Genomic DNA, 22,753 nt, shown 5'->3' with positions numbered 1-22,753 from the left:
AAGTTCAGAACCATGGCGTCTTGGGTCTTACATGCCAGTCTGCTCAGTTGGTGGAGACTATCTAGCCACTGGGGAAAGACTACAGCAGTGCCATAGTGTTTCCATTCTGTGTGGAGTCTGTGTGGTAGGGGTGTCCTCTTCATGTTATGTCTTTGGGAGCACACGGAGAAACATCCACCATATGTCCAGTGACCCAAGGAACACAGCACACAGAGAGCCCCTGACCTGCTTCTTACACAGAGTTGTGACTTTGGTCTTTTATGATAGGTTTTTAAAATGTATTAGTCAGTATACATTAATTACACATAAGAATGGTTTTAGTATGGCATTTTCATACATTCACATAACGTATTTAGATCGCATTCACCCCTTACCCTGTCGTTTCTCCATCCCGGTCTCACAGGACCCCTTCCTCCCAACTAGCTTCTACTTTCACGGCTCTCTTTTCTGTGTCTTTTGTTACCCAGGAAGTTTCCTGAGGGTTGTTTGTGGGAGCTTGGGGGAGGGCTTATGTACAGCAGGGGTGCGACCACCTTACCCGGGGCTACACCATTGGTAGAGTCTTTCTCTCCGCCACTAACCAGTAATTTTTATAGATCTTCAGGGAGAGGTGGTTCCTGTGAGCTCCTCCTTCCCTGATAGACCATTGATGGGGCAGAGCATATGCAGGTTCTCATAGCTGTTGTGAGCTCCAGGGTGCAACAGCCATGTTATTCCCAGAAGCTCACATCTCATGCTGTGTCCCTCTCCATTAGTCTAGCTATCAAACAATAGTTTACATTATAGAATGATATGGTCATTTATGAAAATTATAATTGTCATTCTAGGGATGCTACTATTAATGATCATACAGACTTTTGTTTGGATTTTATCTAATACCGTGCAAGGGCACTGTCAACTGAGCTCCATCCCAGTCCCTTTAATTTTTTTTAGTTGCATTTGTTCACTATATATAGTGATGGGTTCACAAAGACCTTTCATTGGAGCATAACTCATACACTTTGACTGAATTTACCTTCCCATGCTCCTCCTTTACCCCTCCCCATTCCTGCTAGTCTGTCTTTCAAGAAACAGAATTCTGGATGGACATTGTTTTTGTGGGCACAAAATAGTTCACTAAGCCTTCCCACGGTGAGGGGTGGCTACAGATTATTTCCTGTTTTCCACTGGAATAAACACTATAATAAATTTTACTGGTCTCAGTCCATTCCCACTGGTATAATGAAATATCATTATATGTCCTGAGAAATACACCATTGGGCAACTTCGTCATCGGGTGGACATCACCGAGCACCTGAAGCTTCACTAGATGATGTAATCTTATGGGACCACTGTGGTACATGAGGTCTGCTGTTGACTGAACTGGAGAGATGCAGTGTGTGGCTGTGTCACAGACTGGGTAATTTATCCACAATAACAATTTTGTTTCCCCGTGTTTAGAGATGGGAAAGCGTGAGATTTAGGTGCTGATGAGTTCAGGATCTGTTGAGGGCTGCATACTGTTTCCAAGACGGTGCCTTACTGCTGTGTCTTCGGGAGGCACTGTGTGCCCACACAAGCAGAGGGCAGAAAGGGTGAACTGATCCCTCTGGAGCTGTTTTCTAGGAGCATCAGTCCCAGCTATGGGGCTTTCAACTTTGTGACTCCACCTCCTAAAGGTCCCACCTCCTCATGCTATCCCGCTGAGGTTTACTTAGCAAGCTGTTTCTGAGGTGCACTCAAACATGGCAACCAGAAATGCTTTCTTACAGATTAGAGCCTTTACTAAGCTATTTAACCAGAAGTGGAATTGCTATATGAAGGGTTAGAAACATGCTTAAGATTTTTGATAATTTGTAAATTGATATTTCAAACACATGGTTGATGGACACTGGTAACTGGATAAAGTTATGCTCAGTAATAAAGACCTTGTGTTTTTTCTGCCATAGAACGAAAGACAGTCTAAAATATCCTAGTGTTTGTCTGTGCTTGTCTGCCTCCTTATTAGGATCAGCCATACTACCTATGTGACCTGTGACAGGGCCTGGAGTCTTAGGGACACCTCTCAGACACTCTCCAGGTTCTCGGCCCCCTTGGTTTTAACTGACTTCACTGACTCTTTCACAGCAGGCTGAGGAAGGAGCCATGCTGCCAGGACTCTACAAGAGATCCTGAAACACCAACATGTACTTCCTCAGCTCCCCAGAGTTCAAGTGCTGGTGGACACAGAGAGCTGTGCACCCGAGGACTTACTCCCCAAGGTCAAGTCCTTCAGCCTAGGGAATGGGTCTTTTTGTATGCCGTTAGAAGGAAGAGAAAGGATGGAGGCTCCAGGGGCTCTGTCCTGTGCATGGGTATTGCTGGTGCCTCGGGAACTTTGTTCATACCAGGATCTCATCTCCATGGGAACACCACCAACACTAGGCGCTCTCACACCTGTCTCATTTATACAATCCATTTCAAACACCGAGAATCCAAGCAGGGCAATTATCCAGCCTCTGCCTTTTCTCTTGTACAGGCCGTGAGGGGACTAAACTGGTGAAGGCATTCAGTGTCTCAGATGTGTGAGCCACACATCAGTGAAAAGGCGGAAGCATGTGTACTGAGGTGGACATTTATATCGGAGCATCCATCAGCTCGGAAAAGGTCTCCAGTAACCGTAGCCCCAGCTTTGCTTTCTCTGAATTTGACTCGCAGTCAGCTGCATGTACTACTCATTTATTGCTAATGAGTGCATCGAGGCAAGTTCGCAGTAGGTCTTTCACTTTCCTGATACATTTCTATACTCCCATCAATAAAGGAACATATACCCAACCTTGTTCAAAAAGAATTTAAGATAACTCAAACCTGGTTTAATCTAAAATTGATACTCATAAAATAGAACTTTAACATAATCATTCTAGAGAAGTTCCAGGGTCTTAAATTAAAGAAATCAGAAAGTTTGGGAAGTTATAGTTAGTAAAGAAAATATTACAAATCATCTTTCAAGCCCAAACTGAACAAATGAACTGGTATAACTAGTTGAGGGCCCCCAAAACGATGTCATTAAAAAGTCATGTTTTTTTTTAAAAAAAAAAAAATTGAAGCCATTGAGGTCCCCTACAATTATTGAAAATCTAAGAACTCCTCAGCCCTTTAGTTATTAGAGAGAACTATATCATTTTTAGCTGATCAATTTATGCTTTTCTTTTTTAGTATTTAAAACATTTTAAATATATTTTGATCATATTTCCTCCTCCCTAAGTCCTTCCAGATCCTCTCATCCACCCATCCAACTTTGTTTTTTTCAAAATAAGAAAAAGCAACCCAATATAAAACAAACTTAGAAAACAAAATACCACCCCCCGAAAAATAATCACCAAACTGTAACCAAATAAAAGCACACACACAAAAACTGTGGAGTCCATTATATGTTGGTCAACTACTCCTGAACATGACGCCTACTCTGGAGTGGTTGATATACCCAGTATCACCCCATTGGAGAAGACTAATTTCTATATATGTATCCAGCAGGTATAAATGACCATTCAGTTGTTAACTTTTGCCCTAATAGGCATCCATCCATCCATCCATCCATTCATTCAATTTTTTAAAAAATAACAAAATAGGGGCTGGAGAGATGGCTCAGCGGTTAAGAGCATTGCATGCTCTTCCAAAGGACCCGAGTTCGATTCCCAGCAACCACATGGTGGCTCACAACCATCTGTAATGAGGTCTGGTGCCCTCTTCTAGCAGGCATATATGCAAACAGAATATTGTATCCATAATAAATAAATTTAAAAAAAACAAAATAAAATATAATGTGATAAGACAAAAACTATCGCATCAAAGTTGGCTTAGAACAAACCAACAGAAAAAAAGAGAGCCCAAGAGAAGCACAAGAATCAGAGACCCACTTGTCCACACACTCAAAATTCCATAAAAACATTAAACTGGAAACCATCATATATATGCAGAGGACCCGGTGCAGACCTCTGCAGGGCTTGTAGCTGCTGCTTCAGCCTCTGTGAGTTCGTACAGATAAGCTTTGCTCCTGTTGATATAGAAGACATCATTGTATCTTTGTTTTCATTGGATCCTCCATCTCCTCTGCTTCTTACGCTCTTTCCACCTCCTCTTCTGAAGGGTTCCCTGAGCTCTGAGGGGGAGGAATTTAATGGAGACTTCCCATTTAGGGCTAAGTGTTCCAAGGTCTCTCACTATCTGCATAATAACTGACTGTGGGTTTCTATATTTGTTCCCATCAGCTGTGGGAGGAAGCTTCTCTGATGATGGCTGAGCAAGGTTCTGATCTATGAGTGTAGCAGAATGGCATGAGGAGTAATTTTTTATTACTTTTGCATTTTTTGTTTTTCTGTCTTTTTTTTTTTTTTAGACCAGTATTGGTTTTGCCCTAAGTCCCCGGGCTAAGTGCCCTCAGTCTCTGGTTCTTGGCCACTCAAGCAGTGCCGGGCACAGGTTCTGTCTTATGAAGTGAGCCTTAAGTCAAATAAGTTATTGGTTGGTTACTCCCACAAGGTTGGTGCCACCATTGCCATAGCATATCTTGAAGGTAGGATACCAGTGTATAGATAAAGGATTTGTGGCTGACTTGGTATTTACATTTTTCTTTTGGTAGCATGCAGAGTACATTCCTGTACCAAAGACACTAGAACATAGGGATGGAGGCTCTGTGTAGGCACCAGCTTGACATCTCCATGTTCAATGAGTTGTGTGGGTGTTGTCTTCAGCAAGGGGGCCTTGCTGTCAGTTTGTGGAGAGCAACCTATAGTCTTGGGAACAGCTTAGATTGTTTGGGGATTCCCATGGGGCCACCTGAGATTGGACACTTCATTTGGTGACAAGACATGGCCAATTGTGTCTCTCTTTGTCTCCCCATTATGGCAATTTCATTTAGATCCATATATATATATATATATATATATATATATATATATATATTATTAGATCCATATAATACGTATATATGGAAGTTTCTATTGTATTAGGTTTCCATACTACCCCTCAAATGTCCCTTAATTTTAGCTGTCTTTCTTTATATTCCCTCCCACAACCCTTTCTCTCCTCCTCTTCACTTGATCCTGGTATTCCAGTCTACCCCAACCATCCATAATTATCTATTCTATTTCCCATTCCAAGATCTATCTGTTCAAAATCTATCTCTTTCCCTGAGTCCCTTATTCTATACATACCCTCTGTAGTTCTATGGATTGTAGTTTTGTTACCATTGACTTAAGAGCTAATAGCCACAAATATTATACACACACACACACAAATATATATATACCATATTTGTCTTCCTGGATCTAGTATACCTACCTCACTCAGGTTGTTTTTTTTTTTCTACTTCCATCCATTTGCTTGCAAATTTCATGATGCCATATTTTTAACGGCTGAGTAAACACTGCATTGTGTAAATGTACCACATTTCCTCAACCATTCTTCTGTTGAGGGACAGCTAGGTTGTTTCCAATTTCTGGCTACTAAGAATAGGCCAGCAACGAATATGGTTGCGTAAGTACCTCTGTGGTAGGAAGAAGAGTCCTTTGGGTATATGACCCAAAATGGTGCAGCTGGATCTCGAGGTAGATCAATTCCCATCTTTCTGGGGAGCTGCCACATTGATTTCCACAGTGACTGTAAGAGTTTGCAGCCCCACCAGCCATGTATGAGTGAGAACCATACCTTATCTTTTAAATTAAGATCATTGATTCTCAACTGAGCATTAACGAAAAGATTTTCCAATTAGCTTAACAATATTTTTGTTTAGTAACCTGTGAGTAAAGCTTCTTTTCTCTTTGGGCTCCCTTCAAGGTGGACTGAGCTCTTACAAAAAAAAAATCTACCTCATGCTTCTGGAAAGTGTCATGATCCTTCCGTGCTTCTGGATTCCTCATGCTTCTGGAGAGTGTCATGATCCTGCAGTCATGTATGGATTCCTGCTCTCACATGGACCTCATCCCAACAGCACTGTGGTTGAGACAGGGCTAGGTCCTGATTCAGATTTTCTCAAAGCTCAGGGCTTAGTTTGTGTGTAGAGCAATAAAGCCCCGGTGTTTACAAGGCCCTGGGCTCAGCCCTTATTGCTAAACAAACTAACAAACTGCTGCTAAACTTCTTTCCCTGGGGGAGATGGAAACAGGACCCCAATGGGAGAGCAAGGCTTACTCTGGGGAGCCAATGAGAGTACTAAGCTTACTATAGAGCATGAACGAGGAGTTACAGGCAAGAGCATGAGTGGACTCTGAGCAGTCACACCACACACTCTCAGGGCTACGCCCAGCATGGGTGGTGACTCCTTTGGGCTTCATAGATGGAGCCCTGTCCCTTGGATCTTCCTTGCCTATATTCTCTCCCCTGATGCCACATGCAGTTGAGGCAGAATTATATGTAGCTGGTTTGGAGGAATGGTGGGATACTCATAGGCCCCTCCCCACCCTTTCTTCTATAAGAGGACATCAACAGTTGATAAGCCCATCTGTGATGATCTTTTGCAAGTAGGACTGGCTAACCTGATAAAGATGGTGACAGTTTGGCTCAGAGGACAGTCCGGCACAACATCTACAACTATTGAGTGACTTGCCTAGTCACCCAATCAGAAAGTAACAGGGCCACAGAACCACAGACATATTTCAAGAGGCTATTCTTCCCTCAAAATTATTTGCAAAACTTGCCACATGAGTGGAAGACCTTCACCCAAACTGTGTGTGTTAAAAATTAAAAATTAATTGTTATATGTTGCTGGGTAGCTGAGGGTCTTGAATAACACATATATCTTGAGGATGGGTAACTATATCAAGGAAGTATTTTTAGACTGCCTGTGTTTTCATTCTTGGTAGATCTTTGTCATGTATTGAACAGGTCAGTGAGCTGGAAAATGTTTGTAATGAGCAGCTCGCTCTTATCGAATGCTCTGTTTGTTATAGTTTATTGATCACTTGTCTAATTGATCAACTTATCCTCCGCTTGGTTCTAAGATTTTTGTCAGGGCGACTGAATGAATCTTTAATTTTTTTTCAAGGCAGGGTAAGTTTCAAGTGACACTAGTTAGGGCTTATTGCTAACACATGGGTCAAAATGGTGAGGTGTTATGTCATGCCTGGAGGTCAAGTACAGATGGTGGAGCTCTTCTGTTGGAAGGTGAGCCACCTTCCAGACAACGATTTCCATCTCTCAGCTCTGTAGAAAGCCATTCTAGGTCTCAAACAGAAATGAGCACTTCTCGACAGGGTAATAGAGATGCTAAATTCCATCTATTTCTTTTGTGTGTCTATGGAGAGGTGGGCGGGGATGTAGAGCCCAGAAGACGACCTTGGGCATCATTTTCCAGACTCAGTCCTTCTCCTCCTCCTCTACCTTCTTTGACACCGGGCCTCCCATTGACCTGGAAGACCAGCGAGTTCCAGGAATCTCTGTGTCTCTGTCTCCCCAGCACTGGAATTAAAAACACACATCACTGCACACATTAAAAATGGATTCCAAAGGATTGAACTCAGGTTGTTATTCTTACAAGACAGTCGCTTTGCCAACTCAGCTCCCCCCCCCTTTCTGTGTGTGTGTACATGTGTGTTTAGAACATCTCCTAGCAGGATTGATAACCTATACATAGTTATTATCAATAATTATGAGGTTCAAAGAGGGATCTACATTAATGTAGTCAAGGGGAACATTAGAATAAGACCTCTATGACCCCATGTTGAATTACAGTAAACAATATCTAATCAAGATCCTTATCCAAGTTTTTGGTTAGCTAGTTTAGAGAGCAATGACTTTGGTGTTCTTTCGGCAGGTCCTGTGACGGCAGGCTGTGACTTCCTCTTCTGTTCTATATTGTGCTTGTCTTGGCTGCTTCCATCTCACTCCCACCACGGTGCTCCAGCTAGGAGGAATTAGCATAAAAGAGACTAAAAGGCAGTGCTTTCCCACAAGCCCCTCTTATCAAATGGGAAAATTCCAGAACCCCTTAGCAAAATTACTCCTATATCTCAGTGGCCAGAACTGGGTCACATGATCACCTGTAGCTCCAGCTAAGAGGACAGGATAGTCAATGATCTTTGGATCCTAGTTAGCCTCACTAGATGTTTTAAACCCTAAATAAAACTGAGGTCCTTCTGAAGCCTGAGAGAGGCATGGAAAGCTAAAAGTCCATGCAGCAGGAAGAGATCTTTATTCCAAGATGTGGAGCAATCCCATTGGCTAGTAGTTCTAGCTTCAGCATAGACATTGCCTGCAAAGCCTATCTCCTTTTCCTAAAGACATCTCGAACATAGGTGTTGAAACAGGTAGTATCAAGATGACTGCCGCGAGACAGTTTCTTCTGGGCAGGACAAGGCTTCTGGGATGCCCCCATGGACTCTCAATAATATTGCCACCTGCATATGATCTGCAAACCCACACCGGGCTACACGCCAGAAGGATGGCTGGAAATCCCCCAAAGCTCTACCCCGTGCTAAAGAGCCAATGGCTGCCAAGGGAAGGAGAACTGGTTTTCTTCAGGGACTAACCCCACTCCTGAGTGGTCAGACCTAAACATGTACCTACAGGAAACACAAATTGAACTCAGTATGGCGTATGTATAACAGCAATTTTTATAGAGGGAGCAGTTATGTGTTCAAGAGAAGGCGGTGGAGGAGAAATGAGAAGAATAGGAGTGGGGAGGGGGAGAGGTATAAATGAGGCAAATTCAGCTTTCATGCATGAAGCTCTCAAGAACCATAAATCCAAACCAGAAGCAAAGGGACCGTGCTTCCTTAGGGCCTGCCTGTAGAACCTTTGAGTTCAGCCACGTCTGTGGTCATCACTCACCCTCAAGCCTAAACAATGCACCATCTCAAACCACTGACAGTATCACTTGCAAAAAGAAATTCTTTAAGAGAAATAAGTAAAGCAGTTTATCTATTTTCACTTAATTTTTAGATTAATTAATTAATTTGTTTAATCTTTGAACTTGGTGCCCAAGCGTATCCTTCAAGCAATATAACTTCAAAATCCACAAAGTCATATGCGGAGCTGTTTTAAGGCGATTAAGGGGCAGCTCGCTCATTAAGAAGCCCATGCTCGTATCTCAGGTATAGTAAGGGGCCCGCCTTCCTCTCTTTATGCCCCTGCTTACATTTAGAGCATACGCTATCATCTATAGAGCATCTTCTAAACCCATTGGCTCCTCCTTGTCTTGTCCTAAAATTCATTTCTGTTGTCTCGAGGACTCAGCCTTACCTGAGTAAAGATCCCCACGGGAGGGATTTCCTTGTGCTAAAGGTATCGGTGTTGGTCCATCCTGCAGTCAATGACCCTTTTCTCAAGGCAGAAAGAGGGAAGGCCTGTTAGGCCAGAAACTAAGAAAGCTGGCGCATTCGGGAAGGTGGGAGGGTGGCATTTAAAGCAAGAGGAGAATGAGGTGAGACCCAGGACCCTGTGGCATCTATAGCTTACACAAGAGAAAGGGTCATGAAAAAGATTTCAGATGCCAAGGAAACAGGAAAAGTGGGTACAGGAGAGTGCTCAGGGGAACCCCGGGGAGAGGTTCTGGGAAAGCATGTCTACAGGAATCCATATACCAGAGCTTTGGGCAGGGTGAGGCAGTAAAGAGTTGCTGGATTTGGTAGTGAGGAGTGACCATTGCTTGAGCCAATTCAGTGAGGCCCAGGACTAAGAAGGGAGCACTGACCCCTGTTCCGTGCACTTGGAAGGGCTGTAAATTAATCCAGAAATTCTTTCAGTTTGGCACTGTGTGTCAAAATTTGAATGTTCATACCCTTTAATTCTGAAATTTCACAACCAGGAATTAATCCAATCTGCAGATTTGGACAAGTGGAGGCGGATGTAGCTACAAGGCTGCTGATTGCAGCCATGTTTATCACCGCGAAAAATGAGGAGGCCATTCATTTAAAAGTCCATCATCCAAGATTAACTAAAACAAACCACAGCTTTGCCCATGGAATGCCAGGCACAGTAGGTAAGAGCTCAGTTCCTACAGTCAGAGTTTGAGTTCTAACCGGTCCTTTCCCAGCTGTTATCTCAGCTCTGGGGAACTTTCTGAGACTCGGTTTCCTCGACTGTAAAAGGAACCGTTGTGATCATGACGGGCTTCAATGAAGACTAAGACAGTTGGCGGAAGTAAATAGACTGAGCTTACCTGGCCATGTTATTAGGAAGTAATTCAGAAAGATTCATTAGCTCTGTGGGTATGGAAAGAGGGAGCTATTTGTAAGCCATTAAGAAGAGTAAATAATGGGGCTGGAGAGATGGCTCAGAGGTTAAGAGCATTGCTTGATCTTCCAAAGGACCGGAGTTCGACTCCCAGCAACCACATGGTGGCTTACAACCATCTGTAATGAGGTCTGGTACCCTCTTCTGGCTTGCAGGCATACACAGAGACAGAATATTGTATACATAATAAATAAGTATTTTTTTTTTAAAAAAAGAAGAGTAAATAAAATTAGAGCAGGACAATGTGATAGGATCAGTTTCACATCGAGCTTTCTCTGGAAGGTGAAATCCTGGGTACAGTCCACTAAGGATACTTAATATCTGATTTACGTGGCTCACGCTAAGACCCCGGAGGAGAGGCCACAAAGGAGGAAAGGCAACGCTTTTGTTTTGTTTAACTCTACATCATCACTCTGGTACATTGCAGACAATAAATGGTTGCAGAATGAATGGATGGCAAACAGGAAGTTGTGTTTAGAAGGAAATTTCAGAGTTGGCGAGTTCAAAGCTGCAGTAGCTGTGTACCGGTGAAGCCTGGAGCAGACCTCAAGGGCAAGTTGTCAAAGCTGTCATCAGAGAGGATGCTGCCGCTTCCTGAGGTGTGGGCAGCATGAGAGGAAGAGGAAGCGGACACAAAGCCCTGGGATCCAGTCTCTGACTGCTCAAGATGCTCCAGACAAGCAGAATATGAGGACAAAACCTTAATGTGTTAGTAGTGAGGGTTTGGGGGTGCTATTGAGTCATTTGCACATCAGAAAACAATGTAGTTCTCATCTCAAAGGAAATAAACTAGACATTATTTTTGGAGCTAAATATGAGTGACCAGGAGCCAGGAGCATGGATGAAAAGTGCCGGTGTGAAAATGATATCATGAAGTTTATATAGTTATAGAACAAAAGGAAGTTATTAAAATAATGATATTTTCTTTCTTTGTTCTATTTCTTTTTGGTTTGTTTAAGACAGAGTTACTATATAGCTTGGAGCCTGTCCTGGAACTCACTCCATAGACCAGGTTGGCCTCAGACTCACAGAGATCCACCTGTCTCTGCCTCCCGAATGCTGGGATTAAAGGCATGCACTATCACTGCCCAGCAAAATAAATGATGATATTTTCTAAATATCTTGGTGGGATCAGCAGACAGTCAGGTGTCTTAGTTACCTTTCTATTGCTGTGATAAAACACCATGACCAAAGCAATTCGTTTAATTTAGCTTATTGTTTCAGAGGATTAGAGTCCATGATGGTGGAACAGAGGATCAGCTGAGAGCTCACATCTTGATCCACAACTGCAAGGCAGAGAGACAGCCCTGGGAACTGTAATAGTCTTTTGAGACCTCTCAATGAATGCCAAGTGACACTCCACCTCTAACAAGGGCACACCTCCTAATCCTTTCCAAACAGTTCTATTAACTAGAGACCAAGATTCAAACATTTGAGCCTATGGGAGCCATTCTCACTCAGACCGCCACAGCTGGTTTGCTTACTGTCTATCTCTTTTTACTCAGTTCGAATCGAGCATCGCTGGGAAGCCTTTACTGTAGGCTTTAGATACTATCTGATGACATTCTTAGCTTTGGGGTTGGTGGACGCTAAGTTAATATATTCCAAAAGGTTTTGCTTGGCCCACAAGTGGCTAATCAGTGGCTGTTAAGGGGTGGGTAGTCCTTGACAATTTTGGCTCTCAATTTGTAATATTTTAATGCTCCACAACCACACAGTTTTAGTCAGTGTAGAATCTGTGTGGCTTGTTTTCATGGGAACTTTAGTTCCCCAAACTAAGGCCCAGAAAGGCCAAGTGAATTCCCAAGTCACTACTGGACTTAGAGTATACCATCCACACCTGAGCCAGCTAACTCTTGCTGTAGGGCTTGCTCTGCGCTCAGAGACAGTAGCTATTTCTAAGATAGATGAAGTTGTTTTGAGAGGACAGCCATTGCTTCCCTAAGAAACGGGTTTCCCTTAAGTACAACCCAACAGCTTGCATCTCTAAACTTCACTGACCTTCCTTCACCTTTTCTTTGAAAAGAACAAAGGGATAAGGACCGTAATTAATTCACCCACGGTTCCCATTGTCCCCAAAGCTTAGAGTAGGCATTGACTGTGGTTTCTATTATTGAAGGCAGGATTGTTCTCTTGGCAACAAGCAGAGAGAGGGAGGTGGGGGGAGGGGGTCTCGACAGGTGAGAGTGGGCTGGCTTGACCTTATGATTGGAAGAAGAGTAGCAAAGGCGGGCACAGGCTAACCAAGCAGAGGGTCCTTTTGTGTTGGTTACTGGTCTACAGTAATGGAGCAGAATGCTTTTGGAAGGAGGAAATCGCATTTGATTATTTTCAAGTACATTAGTAACTTGGAACCCTAGCCAGCCGAGCTTCCAAGCACAGGTCCTTAGTGGATCCCACTTAATGACTGTTTAAAAGCAACTTGTTGCTGGGATAGTACAATTAGCACCTGGAGCAGAGGGCAGGGCTTCCTGGGGAAATCAGCCTTTTCTGACTTCCGTATCCAGATCATTACTTACCAATGTGTTCTTGTGTGCTCTGATGCGGAGGCTCTTCAGGACATCACTTGCTTAACTGAGCCCAGGTTTTCCCCTGTGTGAATGGGAATCAAACTCAGGTGTGGCGTCATGAGCCCATCATCCCAGCCAGCACTGGGAAGGCAAAGGCAGGAGAATCAAGGTCAAGGTCATCCTTATATCCACAGTGAGTTAATGGACAGACTGCCCTGCTGCACCCACAGAGGGTTATTATGCTGATTAAACAAAATTATACTTAAAAGGCCCAACATACAGTTTAGCAGGCGCCTGGTCCCCGGGTCCCTCTCTTCATTGGCCATCTGAAAGTCCAACTTATAAATGACTGATTAGAGAAGGGAAAGCATTGTGTGTGGTCCTCTACTCACGCTTTTCACACAAATGCCACTCTAGCCACAGATGCCTGGAGCTGTTCCATACACCTGCACCCTAAGGTGCAGCAAGATGCCGCTAAGAGCAGGCACATGCTGCCCGTGCCTTGAGTGTCTCCAATTGACTCCTCTTTCTTTTCCTCCCTCATCCTTCTACTTTGTAGGTGGGATCCTATAAAATGGAGACAGTCAAGGGACCCTCGAGGCTCTGGGGTGAACTCTACATGTCTAGGGGACTGGACTTGGGGTAAGGCCAAGAGCAGTGGGAGGTGCTGCCTGAGAATTTGGCAGGGCCTGGAGCAGGCAGACAACTCCAAGATGACATTGCAAAGACTGTGTTATACATGCCATGGAAAACCTCTGAAGTCCCCCTGAGGAAATCACATGCTTTGGTTCATTATTATCTTAAATATGCACACTAGGTTCCCAGGGAAAATGGAATTGCAGGCTTGTGTATGGATGCAGGCGACGACTTCAAAGGTTGCCACATTGCTTCATGGCGTTTAGGTGTTCCTTGGGCGAGAGAACTGTGAGGACAAACTCGGGAGGCACACTGAGATGAGGCTTACCCGAGATCGTGGGAAGGAGGCAGCGGGAATGCAGTGGACATTTAACAAACACAAGAGCCCTCCCCGCCTTGTGCAGCAGTACCCATGCGCCATCAGAACTGGGTTTAGGGAGTGGGTAAGCAAACCATTGCATCTTCTCAGATGTGGATTTGTTCTTAGGAGAAAGGCTCACGGAGCTGGAGCTCAGCTCCCGGACTGCAGGCTGCCTAGAAGGGGTGCTGGTCAAAGGAGGAAGAATGCAGAGACAAGGATTGAAGAAGGAAGGGGAAAAAGATGTAAAGGAACCAGCCAGCGATGTCCTGACAAAATTGGGGGCATTGCTGTGTGTGGAAGGTCCTGGCTTAGAAACTAGCTTTGTATGTTTAAGACTGACAATATGGGGGCTAGGGACATACCTCAGTCAGTAGAGTGCTTGTCCGTGAACTCAGGGGCCTCATTTGGATCCCTAGAGCCCCTGTTTAAAAGAAAAGTGGAGTGGTGACCCAGACTTATGTTTCCAGCACTGGAAAGGTGGTCATAGACAGACCCTGGGGCTCGCTAGCCAGTCAGCTTAACCTACTTCGTAAGTCCCAGCTGCCTCAGAAAAACAGAAAGAAAGTGTAGAGTGCATGAGAAATGACATCCAGAGACATCTAGTGGTTTTTTTCTGGCCTCTTCACACACACACACACACACACACACACACACACACAAATATGCACACACACACACATACACACACACACACACACACTGGCCTCTTCACACACTAATACACACACACAGTAGCATCACAGGTATGTCAGGCAGTCTGCTCTGGCTAAGACTTTTCTGGAGGTTGTGCTACACAGCTCCTCATCTTAGGAAACTGAGTTGAGAGCAGAGAAGCAACTTGGATAAGCCTCGCAGAGGGCTGTGGGGCTCGCTGAAAGTCACTGTGAAGCAGTCCATTTTCAAAGGAGAAAGGACTGGGTGCAGTTGCTCGGCCTGACCCGAGCTCCTGCTCTGTGTTAGATCTGCATCTGGTCACTGGGAACACTGGAACAAGATAGACAGGGCCCCCTCCCCTTGCACTTACACCCTGATTTCCCCCTCATAAAGCCATTTGGCCAGTATGTGCTCACAGTGATCTCCATGACTGACCTTCTCTTTTTTTACACAAAGGATGCCCATGCACCTCTGGTTATGGGGAGTCCATCTGTTTGTCCCACAAATACTGGTAAAGCAGAGACTATGTATGAGGCCCAGTGTGAGGTGCTGGTGAACCAGGGGTAAGCAAGGTAAGCCCAGCCTCTGTCTTTGGATAAAATGAGCTAGATTCAAGATGTTAGCATATCAAATAGTCTTCCAAGTCACCTGGAACCTTCAGGAAAAGTAGCAGGCCTTGGACCTGTGCCTGGAGCCTCGCAATGCAATGAGGGAGTAAGAAAGAGCTAATTATGTCCGAAGGGAGACGTGCACTAACCAGAGGCCCGTAGAAGGGTCCCCAAAGGCTGAAGGAGTCACAGATGTGAACCCTGATCACAGTCTTTGGAACCTCAGCACTCAGACCACTGTCTGCACGTTTCCCTCTCCCTTGTTCTTCCAACCCCGCTGCGTCCCTTGTAGAAGTTCACCTTGCCCTGTGCTGACAAGACAGTTGCTTGTCCAGCTTCTAATAATTACCCAAAAGGCTCTCTCCTGTCATCCACCCCATATTCGCAGCCCCTAACAAGGCAGGAGTGCACCCCCACACACACTTCTCACCCACAGCCTACTGCTCATTTACTTCACACAGATCTGGGGAAACTCGCCATTCTCCACATTATTGGCTCTGCGCATTTCCCCTCCAAGGCCACCACCCTCGGGCACAAAAGCAAAACACCTTTTCTTATGAGTGTTTGATCATTTTTGTAAATTATCAGTGCCCACTGGTGGATAGCCACGCTGGGTGTGTTTAACCAATACCCCTGATTATTCCTATAAACCTATTGGTTCAAGAGCAATGCTTAGTGCTGAGACAGAATTAGATCAGAGTTTGGCATTGTTCCAAGGAGTGGAGACGTTCTGAGATGCGGGCCATATTGAGTAAGATATGCGTGTGATGTCTGCCCTTTCCACTCCAGAAGCGGAGAGAAATCCAGCATGCTTTTATGTCCTACAGAATGAAGACAGACAATGAGACAGCCCTTGGTAGACGCTTAACTCCTTCTCAAGGCAAAGGCTGCGAGGGAGGGGGCAGGTCTGATACCTCTGACCCTGTGCCCATTTCTGCTGACTTAGGCAGGGACAAGCAAGTGTCGGGGTTTGGAGGGGGACCGGAGGGTGGAGAAGGAGATCAGTAAGCCTGCTGGGAATGACATCGCCTTCTGCTGGGGTGAAGGCAGAGGGAGTCACCCCCTTGTATTTATGATCCTCCGAACGAATAGTAAAAAATAAAAATAAAGAAAACGATTACTTTTCCTGTCTGTGTAGTCAGCCCACTGTCTACCCTCCCCTCCCACTTTTGACATGTGAGTGAGACCAGAAACACCAGGAGCCTTCTCATCCAGGCAGCCATCTGTCCACACATGCCTGGAAGCTGAATCTGCCAACTCCCACTCTGGGGACTCTTGGGAAAGGCAAGATAAGTTGTGCTTTGATAAAGTCTGCAGCCTCAGCTGATGTGGTGGAGCTGGGAGGCTGGGTGCATGGAAAATTGTCCCTTCAGGAGGCAGATCTAGCTCCCTCTCTGTCTGGAGGTGTTGACATCATAAAAAAAAAGTGTGGGAAAAGAGAAACATGGACACCCCAAAGGCTTTAAGGGGGGCACAGCTATAATCTGATCTGATTGAGATCCATTTTCCTCTGCATATGCCCTCACTAGACTTCTCTGTGGAATTCCAGACCCCGCCTCCATGCCCAGGGGCCTTGTGGTGCTGGGGAGGTGGTGGTAAGGTTATTGATTTGGAACTAAACTTCTTGCTAGGAGTTCACGATGAATTTGGTGAATCTGGTCATTTTGTCTTGTGAGATGGAGACACAGTTCCCTCCCAGGGTGGCTGCAAACTTTTAAAGAAGTAGATAGAATTGATGCATATAACCCCCTCCCCAGTGACAGAGACACTCAGCAAGCTCCGTTTTCACTCTGTTTTCTTTGCTGAAGGAAGTCTTACTTCGGCAAACCCTACTTATGCACAAGAGATATTCATTTGACCACAGGCTCACAGGCTCCACAAAGGTGTCTGAGCTACTCGGGCAGAGGAGGATGGAGACACACACATTGTGCTGAGCTGATCGTAAATCTGAATGAAATAATTATGTAAAGTATTCAAGAGCAATTCCGCAGGAAGATGCCTCATCCGCCTTGATGGCCTTCTCAATTACTCATTTTAATATTGCATTATACAGTTCTCTGGCAATAATTATTAAACATTTCGACTGCACTGTGATATAAAACTTAAAAGGCTGATTTATTTCCTAGGCATTAGGCCACCTAGTATAAAATTTCCCGTTTATATGGCTCTATTTGTTTAAAGCTACTTATCAGCACTGAGTAGAAACTACTACAAGCCCCCTCTACAAGTGAAAGACGGAGGGTGAGCGAGGTGGGTCCAGCTACCTGGTCCTGTGTGGTGCGACCCCAGGCTCCCCGCTTGCTAGTCCCCACTTCTGACTCTGTAGAGAGGGAGTTATTCCCACTTCACATGGTCAGTGAGGCAATTATGTGAAATAAATGTGAAGTGTTGAGAGCGATGTGAGGTATGACCCAGTAAACACTAGATTCTATTGCTAGGATTCCTTGGCTCTCACACTCAGCAAATGAGAATCTCCCCAGAACATGAATAGCAATCCCTTGCCAGGATTCAGACACTGAGGGTGCTGACAGAGCTTAGTCATGGGAGGTAACTGGGTACTCACCCAGGCAGGCAGACACAGCCAGATCAGGACACCAGATCAGCCAGATCAGAGATATAGAGAGGTAGGATTTGCTGAAGAAGGCAGAGGCAGGAGGATCACCGGAAGTGGGTAACTTTATCAGGGCCATTCAGTTACCAAAACAAAAGTCTGATCCAGGATCTTCACACTCCAACTTCTGAATTTTCCCTCCACCACCCCAGGCTTCCTCTGAAGATGCCAAGAGGCGTATTTCACCTGGTTGGAAGGGGAATTCTGCTCTCTCTTCCAGATTTTTCTAGAGAGTGATCTTTTATTACCCCCTTGAGGATTTCCCACCCCTGCTAATTAGCTTCATCTCTACTCAGCATTTTCCAGTCTCCGTGCATATCCTCTTCTCTTCCGGGGCCACACTGAGTGATCTGGAAGGGGCTGGAGATACACATCCGTGGTTGCTCTTCCAGAGGACCTGGGTTCGAGTCCCAGCACAGACATGAGTGCTTACAACCATCTATAGCTCGCCCAACACCTTTGTCTGGCCTCATGGGCAACACACACACATACATACACACAAGCACACACACACACAACACTCATACACATAAAATTAGAGCATAAATAAATAAAACTAAAATGAAAAGAAATATCAGGAGGTAACCACTATGTTCCTACCTACGTGCACACACCTGTGCCAGGTCCAAAGGAGCTGCCCATGTGCTCAAAGACTCCCCAACTTCACTGGATTTAGGGGTGGGCCAGCATGGATGGTGCCCTGGATACCAGTCTACAAGGAGCAGAACGTGTCTGGAAATGTACTGAGATGGGAAAATGATCTTTCCCAGAATTGTTGACAGTTAACATGACAGGAGAATGATAATGATAGTATTTATGATAATAATACATGGTGATTCTAACACACACGGTGAGAGCTTTGTGCCAGGGACCGCTTAGTGATTTGTTGATTGATTCATTAAAACCCTTCCAGCCCGTAGAAGGGGATACTGTCATTACCACCCATTCTACAGAAAAGAGACTCGCTCAGTCCAGAAAGTTGTGCTGACAGTGAAAAGGGCTGCTGGTCTCCGTCAGATCCTACACCTACACACCTGCCTGTTGGCAGAAGCAGCAACCCCCACCCCTACCCCCTCTCCACATCCCTCAGAGCTTGCCAATGTCAAGAACTGGTGCAGGTGCTGTCTCCAGGCCTCCGAGGTTTAGCGCATGGGTCAGAGCCAGGCTTCTGCTTGGGGGCATAAGAAGAAGTACTGCAGAGCCTACAGTCTTTCCAGACTCCTTCTCCCACGCAGCACTCAGCCTCTTCCTCCAAGAGAATGTTGGGCAAATATTTAGAGAACATCACTGTAAAAGGAGGCCAAGTTCCTAGTCTGCCCAGTGCACCCACATGTCCAGCCCTGCTCCCGAGTCGGGCCTGTGGTGTTGGCTTCCTTGTGTATAGCAGCCCACACAGCATAGAAGACTGGTTTCATCCATCTTTAATGCGAACATGATCTGGTGGCTCTGGGAATGAACCCTTGGTGGATTCGGGGAGCTATGTGTCCAGGCAGGGGTTCCAGAGGGGCCACAGACAGTGCCTGTTGGTGAATCACCTCCTGCCAGATCCCAGAGTGCTTCTGTGTGGGAGCTAGATAACCCCTCTGGGGATAATACAGTAAAGCAGGGAGGTGAGGCTCAAGGATCTTGAATTTGAGGTCCCTTTGGGCTATGTAGTCGGTTTGAGAGCGGCATGGGCTACATGCAGAGACCCTTTCTTAGGAAAAAAAATAAGGCTGTCTATCCAAAGCCAACAGCACAAACCTTCAGATTGTGTTTCTGATGGGTTTGGACGAGCCTGTGAAAGTGTTGAGGTTCCTAGCACACACACAAAACAAACACAGCTTGTTTCAAATTTCCAAGCACAGATGGAGAAAAGGCTACAAGGAAACAAACTAAACTTTTGAAACAGTGGGGGTTATGTCTCCTTTACTTTTCTGTCTCTCTAAACTTTTCCATAAAGATCTTACTTGTTGGAGTAATACAAGCACAATCTTTAATTTTAAGAAATCGACTTTGAAAGCTCCTTAATAAAAGACAGAAGTATCTGTCTTTCCACCCATTGTGTTCAAACAAAAACAACAAAACAAGCAAACAACAATAAATCTCAGGTGCTGAGGGCTGGAACAACGGCTCAGCAGTTAAGAGCATTGATTGCTCTTGCAGAGGACTTGGGTTCCATTCCCAGCAACCACGTGGTGCTGTCATACCAGGAGACCTAGCACTCCCTTCTGATCTCTGAGAGAACTGCACATGTCTGGTGCACAGACATACATTCAGGCAAAACACTCACCTGGATAAAATAAACCTTAGAAAGGCTCCCGCAATAAACTAGAAATAGGCAATTTGGTGAATATGATTAGTTTCTTTGGATTCTCTCAGATTTGATCCTAGACAGACTCAACATTAATAACCTATATTTGCTTCACATGCAGAAAACCTAAAGATATAAAATGTAGCCATTAAGGAAGATCACAGCAATCTCAAATTATACACGACATATGCTCAACATTTTGACATTTGTTATTTAAATAAATAAAGTGGACTATGTTTCAACCATGAACCGTTTAATCAAGATTATATATTGAATGGAAAAGAAAGATGGCTGTGATATATTGTAGATTGAAAAAGTGGGTTACAAGATAATTGAAGGGCAGTTTATGAGTACAGTATAACTCTGCATTCTAGAAATGTGTGTGTATATATGTGTGTATATATGTGTGTGTGTATGTATGGTGTGTGTGTGTATGTATGCATGTAGGCATGTATGGTGTGTGTGTATGTGTGGTGTATGTGTGTGTGTGGGGGGGTGTTCTGTAAAGATGTAAACAAAAATGTCAGTAACTGTTGTGGGGTGATACAATCACAGGTAATGTCTTTTACCTGTCCTCTCTGCCTTCTGATTTTCCTATAATGAACTGACGCTGCTAATGCAGTAATAATAAGGGCCATTCCTGCTTCTGTTTAGGGCATCTCTCGGATTGGTCAACTCCTGATGTTGAGGGACTTCCTGCTTTCGGAGATGTGGAGCACGCCTGGTTAGGAGAAGGGTGCCCACCATGAAGAGGGAGTTACAGTAGACTCAGGGCTTATGTGTTGGATGCTCTAGAAAAACTGATTCAAGCCAAGCAAGATGGGTCATGATATTTGCATTTTGCAGGAACACTGAATGAGCATTTCAGGGGCTTAACCAAATCATTCGCCCAGAAAGTGACAGAGGGGTGTTTGAATCCAACCTCACCTGACTCACAAAACACTGACTCATGTAGTTTCTGCTGTGCTCACCCCTGCTTTCTCCACAGAGGAAATGTTGGAGGTGAGTACCATGGCATTTCTTGCCTCATTTCTGATCCCTATCTGTAGCAGTCCGTGCTCCGAATACTTCCAGACTTAGCAATTCACATTTAGGAATTCTAATGCCTTGTCCTCGGGCCTCAGTTCACTCACAACTCAGATCAATCAAGTCTTCAGGACCGTCTGCTTAAGTGGCCACCATCACCATTTGGAGACACTGTCCCCAGCAGACACCTATCACCGTGACACCCCAGCATCGTTTGCTGGGCTGCTGTGTTGTCCTTGTAATCACGCCTCATGCTTCCTGCAGATGAAATCAGTGTTGCTCACAGAGTCAACGTTTCTAACCTTCTTGCCAACTATGCCCCAAGTTCATGTTTCTAGGGCCAGTTTCCTGCTCAATTAATCGATGCTTCTCCAGTTACCCTGGGGGAATGACTGCTCTGCTTAATCCCTGTGCTGGAGGCTCTGCTTCCCTGACACAAGTGTTCATTATGTCACCAAGATGGACATCTGAATGACAGTCACGTAAGCGTGCTGTCGCACACCCTACTCACCTGTCTGAACACATGTGACTTCCTCTGGGCCCTTGTACCAAGCACTTCTCAAAGCTATGCTTGCTGGACTAGGAATGTGGCATGAGACATCAGGACAAAGAATCCAGATCAGAGTTGAGGAACGGGACCAGGGATAGACTTGGGAAATGAACATTATGTATTTGAGTCTGGAATGATAGATAATAGGATGAGAAGGGGACAGACACTCTGAGAACAGAAGTGGAGCTTGATTGACATTCCAGAAGGACATGGCTAGGGTTGCGTGTGACCAGCAGAAAGTCCTGGAAGCCTGGAAAGTCATGATGTTAAGGTGACTTTGAATATCCTGGGATGGAGATGTGACCTGGAGACTCAGTACCCAAGTTCAATAACTATCATTGAAGAGAAAAAGACAGAATGTCCCCAATACTTGAAAGAGCCTATTCAGGACAGACACTCAGCCAGTTGCTTTGGCAATAGATCTACAAGTGTTCTGAAAGTCAAACCTTGTGTGTACACAGAGACCTTGGTAGGTGTCTGCCTCACCTGACTGGCTGGAGACTGGTCCCAGAGTGAGCTCTCTGTGCCTCTGATAGGGAGCCAGCCAAGCTTACCTGCAAACCCTCCTAAGAATGACTTTAAACTTGTAAATAATATGAAAAGCTTTGACTGGACCTATGTATAAAAAAGAAATGCAAACCTTAGGATGTTTTAGTGATGTGCTTTAAAAAAAAAAAACTTCACTTAACATAATACATTATCATTATAGAAGATACAGAAACTATAAAACATATAAAAGGAAATAAAAATAACCATAGTTGGACTGGAGAGAGGGTTCAGTGAATAAGAGTACTGGCTGCTCTTCCAGAGGACCTGGGTTCAATTCTCAGCACCCACATGGCAACCCACACCTGTCTGTAACTCCACTTCCACGGGATCTGACACCTTCATACAGACATACATACATGAGAAACACCAATGAACATAAAATAAAAATAAATTATGGAAAAAATGACCATTATATTGAAGTGCTTGAAAAGTTTCTGCACCCCAGTAAGACTCTCTGCTGACGCAATAATCCAAATCAGACCAAACCAATCCAAATTAGCAAAAGCCCAGGTCTAATGGATACCAATACTCCCAGATGGCTTTCCAGCTCCCCAGAAAGGAGACAGGAAAGGAAGATGAGAAAACCATGTTTTTTCTCTGGGGTACAATTTAAATAGCCCATGGAAGTGGCCTTGAGCATCTCTGGGGACCCCTCCCCATCATCATTTGGTGGGCTTTCTCAGAGGTGGAGTCTGGACTGAGGGAACTCCCAGGGTAGGGTGCTGGGATGTAACTTCTGCCCAAACATTCCTGACTCTTTGTATATT

The 22,753-nt window shown here is 44.8% G+C and overlaps 1 protein-coding gene across 1 annotated transcript in view; it reads left to right on the top strand.

The window, feature by feature from the left end:
- The window catches only part of Spon1 (spondin 1), a 302,789-nt gene that overhangs the window by 40,762 nt on the left and 239,274 nt on the right, over window positions 1-22,753 (top strand). The gene's annotated exons all lie outside the window — the stretch shown is intronic.

This window comes from Chionomys nivalis, chromosome 8 (assembly GCF_950005125.1).
Source record: "Chionomys nivalis chromosome 8, mChiNiv1.1, whole genome shotgun sequence".
In the NCBI taxonomy this organism is placed as follows: domain Eukaryota; kingdom Metazoa; phylum Chordata; class Mammalia; order Rodentia; family Cricetidae; genus Chionomys; species Chionomys nivalis.
This window is presented reverse-complemented; position numbering and strand designations above follow the sequence as displayed.